Source organism: Rhipicephalus microplus, chromosome X, assembly GCF_043290135.1.
Source record: "Rhipicephalus microplus isolate Deutch F79 chromosome X, USDA_Rmic, whole genome shotgun sequence".
NCBI lineage: Eukaryota > Metazoa > Arthropoda > Arachnida > Ixodida > Ixodidae > Rhipicephalus > Rhipicephalus microplus.
Genome location: NC_134710.1, coordinates 7,815,390 through 7,823,820, shown reverse-complemented (window position 1 = coordinate 7,823,820; position 8,431 = coordinate 7,815,390).

Here is an 8,431-nt window from a genome sequence, read left to right as displayed (position 1 = left end):
GATGAAAAAAAACAACAACCTACAAAACCACGTCACGGTGCGTGTCGTGTTTTTTCAGGGCATCTGCGAGAATTCTCAAAACGGCGTTATACAATGAAAAGTAGCGATAGTTTCACGAAATGAAAGAGAAAACATGCTATTTATACGAGCGTAACCCGTGAGTGTAAAACGTGGCACTCTTCTGACTTCGCTTGCGGATCGAGTTGTCAAGTGTTTTGTATGTATGAAGGTGTGATCATGAGTATTATCACGTGGTCGTGACGTGAACGAGAAAACAGTCGAGTAGCCGAAGGTAAAACGCTTTGTTTGGCTGAACTTGTGGCCGGGAAAAGTGAACTTACCCTGCAAGTGATGCACACTGTGCACAGATAGCGGTGAACGAAGCAGCATCCGTCGAACAACTGACAAGCGGCCGAAACTGCGGGATTTTACACAGACGTTAACGAACTATCTAGCAATATCAGTGGTGGTGGTGTTATCCCTCAACAAACCTGGAACATTTGCGTCTGGCGAGCAATGGTAATCAAATAATCTAACAGAATTGTGAAACTTCTAAACATCTTGGCGTGGGCCGAGTGGTACGAAAAAAAGAGTCATTGCGGGTGAAGCTCGGATGCATGAAAATAACACACGTGGCATTATTATCGTCACATCTATAATAAACTGCAACACTCTGACTTCTATTTTCTGGATTTATTATTCGTTTTGCGGTAGAATAATTTCTCAGAATTACTTTGCCTGAACCAACGCTGTTTTGTGTGCATTGCCGTACGTGGTGATTAGTCTCAACGCGGAATTCACAGTGATGAGAAAATTTGAGGCATTATATGACTATAGTCATTTCTTCTGCGATTGATAAACTATATTTTCATGCTTATGCATTTTTGATGGTCGCACGCCGCTGTAGCCGACGACGTAGTTAAATGCTGCGCCCTTCAATCCTCTTCGCTCACACGAACTGGTGCCGGCGTGCGACTGCAGCACTACTCGCATCGCGATACCATAAGCTCCTAGATTTCCTCATAAGTGTGAAACAGGCTGTATTCATAAGCATATGTTCGGCACCCTAATGGTAGGCGCATTATTGCACCACTTTTCGTTTCAATAGTCCTGAGAACGACACCTTTCTATAACTGCCTTCTAATAGACAGTGTTTCACATCCCACACACACGCGAACATATGCACCCGCAAACTATAAAACTGAATAGTGATGTCCCCAGCTGTCAGTGATTCAAGGCAGCTGTGCACCCCTCAACCTCAACCAGATGCCTAGCGACTGCGCCGGCAGTGAGCAATATTACGTTCTGTGACACCTTCAGGCGCAAAAAGTTCAATTACTTGTGGTGATGTGTGCCTAAAAACCTATAACTAGCAATATCCTGGAATGATTTAACCTTTGCGAAGACAAGTATAGCCCAAACTGCCTTTACTCGTGAGCGGAAGGCTGTGAATCCACGCGTTGACAGTGCACGCATTGACGATTGGGGCAAATAATGGCAACAACTGTAGCAGACGACGCGCTTGCCTTCACTCTGAACGGAGTGGAGGCGAACTAGTGCATCGAGGCACTCTACACGATGATGATAATAATGATGTTGATAGTGAGGCTATTTCCTTCGTAGCGGGCGGGCACCCAAGCCAAAAATAAATAAACATTACAATAGAATGAGAAAAAAGAAAAAGAACAAAAAAAAAACACGGGCGGACTGGGCATGTAGGCTGGTGTGCTAAGAACCCCCTCCCAAAGTCTCTGGAGAGTTATTCGCCTCCATTGTTCTAGGCGAATCTTGCTGACCCTCACTGCGGCGTCGTCTATCCCGAAATCTGCGCCAACAAATCTCAGCGTGGCCGTGAGATCTGTGTTCATATCAGGAGGGCTCAGTTGCTTGCACTCCTTCACAATGTGTGCGATGGTCTCATCAGCTCTACCACACACGCGACACACCATACATGAGTTCGCTGTCGTATGCTTGTTTACGGACAAGAGTACGCAGGCCCCCGCTCTCAACTCAAACAAAAGCACACTGGCCAAGCCATTATCATGCAGCGGGACTGGAGCGATGATATCCTTGTGCTGATGGTAAAGGAGTAGAGTAGACTTGTTCGCCTGCGCCTGCCTCCACTTCCGCTCCTTGGCTTCCTTGACACGTCGGTTAATTTCCTTAGTGCACTCACGTTTGTTTTCGGCCGCAAGTGGCGCCTGGAAAAAAGCCATACTTTTTTTGGTGTTGGTATACTCGCCGTGTCCACTTGATGCGCATACATGTCGCCATGAGGTGGTCAAATAATCGTCAAGACCACCTCTCGTGAGCCATGTAGAACAAGCGGCAACGAAACGTCAGTTTGCTGGCCACATCACGCGCTTCGAAGCTCGACCAGTCGATGTCCCCCATTGACAGCCTCATTTGCCACCATTGAATGGCAGCCCAGAGCGATGCGGCCCACTTCCCGCTGTCGCTGCTCCAACCATTCACGAGTGTGCGCTGACATGCTCACGACTGCGTTCGCAAACGTCAGTCCAGGCACGTGGGCGAGCTTCTACGGTCACGAATCATTAGATAGCGGTCGCAAGCCCACAAACACCGGCGCCGAAAGATGCACTGAGCCCGCAATTCAGCCTCGCGTGTCGTTTTCCTCGGGTAGGCTGTACGTTTCTGTCGATTCCAACAATTCCACACCCGAGTACTTGTACTCGGTGCAGCTGCTTACTTCGCCATCGCCCTGAGTCACACTTCCCTCCTAGGTGCACTCACCGACAACTCGCCCGCACACTGCGTGAGACATGAGCGCCATCTGGCGGTACTCCTGGAAAACGAAAAGATCGATCGATATATGAGGTTTAACGTCCCAAAACAACCATATGATTATGAGAGACACTGTAGTGTAGGGTTCCGAAAATTTCGACCACCTGGGGTTCTTGAACATGCACCGAAATCTGAGCACACGGGCCTACAACATTTCCGCCTCCATCAGAAATGCAGCCGCCACAGCCGAATTCGATCCCGCGACGTGCGGGTCAGCAGCCGAGTACCTTAGCCACCGACCACCGCAGCGGGGCGAAAGCGAAAGGATGACTTTCGATATAGTGAGCCCGTGGCGTACTATTTTCGAGGCTGTCATTTGTTAAATGCAAGGCAGTAGTAAGTGACAGAAGCGTACAGTCTTAGCGAAGCGTTGGGAACATCATCTTTTTGTGCATATCTTTGCGTTGCCAGCGCAGCATAATTACCGCTATTGTCCGTAGAATTACTTATGTATACCTTATAGAGTGTGAGGAAACACCACAGAATATAAACGTGTTCATATGGTGCCTCAGATATGCGTAATATTTGCTTTTAGGGGCGAAGCTCTTCTTAGTCTAACCTTGTCACGCGTAACCGGCAGTATCTCCGGAACAGTATAATATATGACCATATCTTGTCTCCTTTCCTAGATGAGGTTACTCTGCTGCTGCTCTCCGAAGTGCCGCTAGTCTTCGATTGGCTACTGCGCGTGCATTGTCTGACTGCGCAGGGAACGAGTGCCTCTCTCAGTCTCTAGATCGTCACCGTACAGTGCTCAACTCGGCTGTCTATACCGACGGAGCGTCGCGCGCGAAACAGCACGAGCGACATCTAGAGTCGCAAATACGCCACATCTGAGCATGCGTGGCGCCAATGATGTGCCTGCCCTGCAGTTTCCACCCTTCTTTATCCCCACGGCCGTGATGGCTGCTTTAGCCTTGGAAGCGCTGTCAACATTACAAAAATTGAAATAAAACACAATAAGAAACATTCTCGCATCGTGATATCATATCACAGTGACAACAATATTACTTCGTTTTTCTTTCTTGTTCTTTGTTTTTTTTTCGCGAAATTGCTCCGAGCGCTTTCGATGGCCAAAGGGGTTGTTGCATCCGTGGAGATAAACGGGGATCCGTATTTCGAAGCAGGGACATCACTGGTGCGGTGCATGCTCAGATGTGGCGTATTTACGACTGCAGATATCGCCCGTGCTGTTTCGCGCACGACGCTACATCGTTATAGACATCCGAGTTAAGCACTGTACGTGGCGGTTTGTTGGTGGGACATAGACGAAGCAGAGCAGTGGGCGCGTTGAAGACGCTTGCGCTTGGCTTTCTTGGCTCGCGTCTCGTCGGTGTTACCCGAGCGTCGTCGGCATTCTGGAACGCGATCGGACGTATGAACGCATCCATGGACGGACGGATGGACAAACGGACAGATGGACGCTTTTCCCCACTCATCATCATTTACTCCATGGATATGCTGTGATTTTTTAATTGACAGTGTATGAACGTATGAACGCAGAAAAAAGATCAAGATTAGGGGGGTTTTGAGGAAGTGGTTGCAATTTAGCCGTTTCGGTTGACCAACGCCTCTTTTTTTTTTCAGTGCGCGTGAAAGCTCGGGCCTCCCAACGGGAGCCGTAGGTCTGCCTTAGTTCAGAGAGGTCACTGTCAAATGACATGGGTCGGCAAACTTGGAATGAAAAGTGTCGAAAACCTGTTGCCACATGATTGAATGCCCGCCGACGATTGAAGTGCGACTGGGTGAGGGGGAGACAAATAACCTAAAGCTCAATATATATTTTTTCAAAGTAGTAGCATCATACAGATATGCCAAAGTTATATACCTATAAATTTACTTAACGGCTTTTCTGACACTTGGCTAAATGGTTGATTGCCTGATTTTTCGGTCGAGTGCCATGAATGAGGAGGGGTGCATCCAGGAAATCTCGGCGTGTCTATAGTTCGGCGCATTCCATTTTAATTCATTTTATTCAAGACAAAATTGTTACAATTTTCTTCGAAGGACACGACTAAAGGCTGAATAAACACCTGTCTATACCGTGCCACCCTGGCAGCACGAACTAAATACACCAACAAGCATTTATCGTACAGAATGCAGTGGTACACAATTATCCAGATTTTTTACAAGTATAAATAAAATTATGATATGAGTGCACAAGGATATGAACACATGATTGATATGTGGGGCTTCAACGTCCCAAAACCACAGTATGATTATGAGAGACGCCGTAGTGGAGGGCTCCGGAAATTTCGAGCACCTGGGGTTCTTTAACGTGCACCCAAATCTGAGCACACGGGCCTACAACACTTCCACCTCCATCGAAAATGCAGCCGCCGCCGCCGGGATTTGATCCCGCGACCTCCGGGTCAGAAGCCGAGTACCTTAGCCACTAGACCACTGCGGCGAGGCAAGGATATAAACACAGCTGTCTTAAAGTGGCTTTGCTACTACGAACGTGTACTGATAATGAAGTTCAACCAAAAAGAAAGATAATAAAAATAGCTTCTCACACCTGTTGGGAAAGAACTGAACAAAAATATAACCAACATTCACTAAAATGCTGTAAAAAGAACAATGAGTGCTCACAAGTTGAATTTATAAAAGAATTAGACCCATTTACAGTAATGTAATAAACAATCACAGGCCATAAAAAACAAGGTGTACACAAATACCAGACATATATAGCCACGAAATTTTAAGGGCCAAAGGGATCATCATTTTCTTCTGTTGGGAGTTCTCTTGTTATTTTTAAATTAACTAACTGATGTTCCATCCTGCAATAAATGATGTATAGTTGGGTATTGCTTCAGGATGCCTAATATGCGTGAGCTTAACCGTTGGTCACCGTAGTTTGTGCATGATCTATCTTTGTATAATAAACACTTACGTAATTCATGTTCTTTGTTTGACATAAATATTATGTATCCAAGAAGAGGCATGTATCTATAAACATAGCTTGTGCCTGTATAACTGATTGATGGGCAATATTTTGAAACTTTTGAAATGGGGTCGAGTACTTTCGTGAAGTGGAGTGTAAGATATCGCACGTACTGCACGCCTTTGTAGCACTAAAACAGAACTAAGGCTTGTGACAGTCGTTGTTAGCCACACTGAGGAAACAGTATGTTAGTCGTGAATGTACTAGAGCACAGTAAATGTGTCGCTTGATATTGGTTGTGACTTGGTACCTCAGTCTATTCAAAACGATGATTCTTCTGCAAAGATAGTTTTTATCCTATCCATGTAAGGGGTCCAAGAAGTTGTTCTTGAAATAGACTTCCTAGGAATTTCATTGTTGTTATTCGCTGAATCTCACTGCTTTGGAAGTAAATTGATGCAAATGGAGTGCAAGTTACCCCATTTCGGTTTGAAGAACATACATTTTGTTTTAGAAGTGTTCAGTTGAAGTTCGTTTACGTTTAACCTTACATTTAGCTTATTCATCTATATGTTGGCTTCTTTATATAATTCGCATACGTGTGATCCTGCAAAGAATACGTTTGTATCATCGGCAAAAAAATTATTTTTTAATATCCATCAGTATTTACAATATCATTAATAAGCAGCAGAAATAGGACAGGTCCAACAATAGATCCCTGAGGAACACCATACATAATAAGTTCGACTTGTGACTGGATATTGTTTATAGTTGTATATTGTTTTCTGGATCACAGGTCTCTTTGTATTAGTTGGACTGTGTTACCCCGAATACAATACACTTTAGGCCAAAATTCAGCAAATATGGACTAACTGCAGTCCTTAATGTGCGGAATTAGAACTACGGAGAACACTGACAACGCCAATAAAAGCAAGCTGTTTGTTAGCGGTCGTGTTCCTGCACAGTCACTGGCCACACTTCAAAGCGATATAGAGGAAAAGTAGGCTTCGTACGTCACCGGTATCAAGCTGGCTGCCGGTGTGAGTGCATTGCCGACACACGCGAAGGAAGCGTCGCATACAATTTCTTTCGCAGAAAATATCTCCTGCGTTAAAGCTCCGATAAACTTATGTCTTTTTTTCCATGCGACAATTGTTGTCAAACATCAAGCGTGAAGGCGATCGCGGATACGACTAATCGTGTGGCCGGCGGTGCACAGCGAGCGACTTACCAGCACGATGAAGGAACAGTGCCTTCGAACGGTCTTGTCGCTGTAAGTATACAGATATATACATCACTCCGCAAGACATCGCGAACATTAGACACCTACCTATTGTTCATATGTAACTATGAAATAACGATGACGAAAATTCCACGCGAGCCACATGTGGCGGTCGCTGGTTGTCGTTTAGCCGTACTTCTCGTAAGTCTAACGACCCCGTCGGCAAGCCGACACGGTATGGCATCGGCTGGGCGCCTGGCTGCTTCGCCGGCTTTCCTGCATAAGCGCCGCTGCTATGTTTGTGTTTGCAGACTCATACACCAGCTCTGCGAACGCTGGTTAGGCCGACATGATCGAATGCTATCTGATAATGCGTATTGTTTGACTAGACAGATGTTAAAGATCAGACGAATTCATATTAAAAGATTGGTGCGCTTCAATGCTACGAATTAGCCCATGTAATAGTTCACATTACGGTGTCAATGTTGATTGTTTTTTTAAGCCGAGTAAAAGTCACCTGCTGGCACTACTAGGGAGGTCAAAATACTGTGTTATATATATCCAATATACTGTTCCTTGTAGTGTAGCGCGGGCAGTGAGTGTTTGTGGTGTTTATTTATTTATTCATTTATTTATTTATTTACAGGTTACTGCTAGCCTGGGTGCCAGGCTTTGAGCAGGTGTGGGCGATACAAAAGAAGAAAACAGGATAACATACAAGCATAACAATACACTTCTATGGGTACACTTTGAACCGGAAAAAAAAACTGTACAAGTGCAATCGGTAGGATAACAACTACTATTGAAGACTAAATCATGCCGAATTCAACAGGGCACGAAGAAAGGATGAGACATCAGAACATTGCACAACATTAGCAGGTAACAGATTCCACTCATGGCACGTACGGGGAAAAAAGGAATTTTTGAAGACGTTTGTTTTACACGAAAATTCAGCGACTTTCATTGGGCGATTGGATCGTGCCCATGTAATAGTTCGCATTACGGTGTCAATGTTGATTGTTTTCTTAAGCCGAGTAAAAGTCTCCTGCTGGCACTACTAGGGAGGTCAAAATACTGTGTTATATAACTATATAAAAGTGTTTAACTTGAAAATAATAGTGCATATGTATATATTATATATACATATGTATATGTATATAGTGCATATGTATATATTATATATAAAAGTGTTTAACTTGAAAATAATAGTGCATATATATATATATGTGTGTATTGCATGACCATTATACCGCGCTGCTCAGTGCTTATTAAATTGGAATGTTCATAGAACATTCTCCCCAAGTGCAGGGTCGTCATTTTTTTGCCGTTCGTCCAGACGGTTCAACTGTTAGTTTCACTGGAGCATTTTACTTGGACCAACATTTAAGCTAATAGGAGTAAGTGCTAGAGGGTAACAGTTGAACCTTTCCAGTTGCTCCTGCAGTTAGTCCAAAAATGGTTCAAAATCTTTGGCAGCCGATTTAGTCCCCTAAAGGACCTATGGCCCACCCCATTTTAGT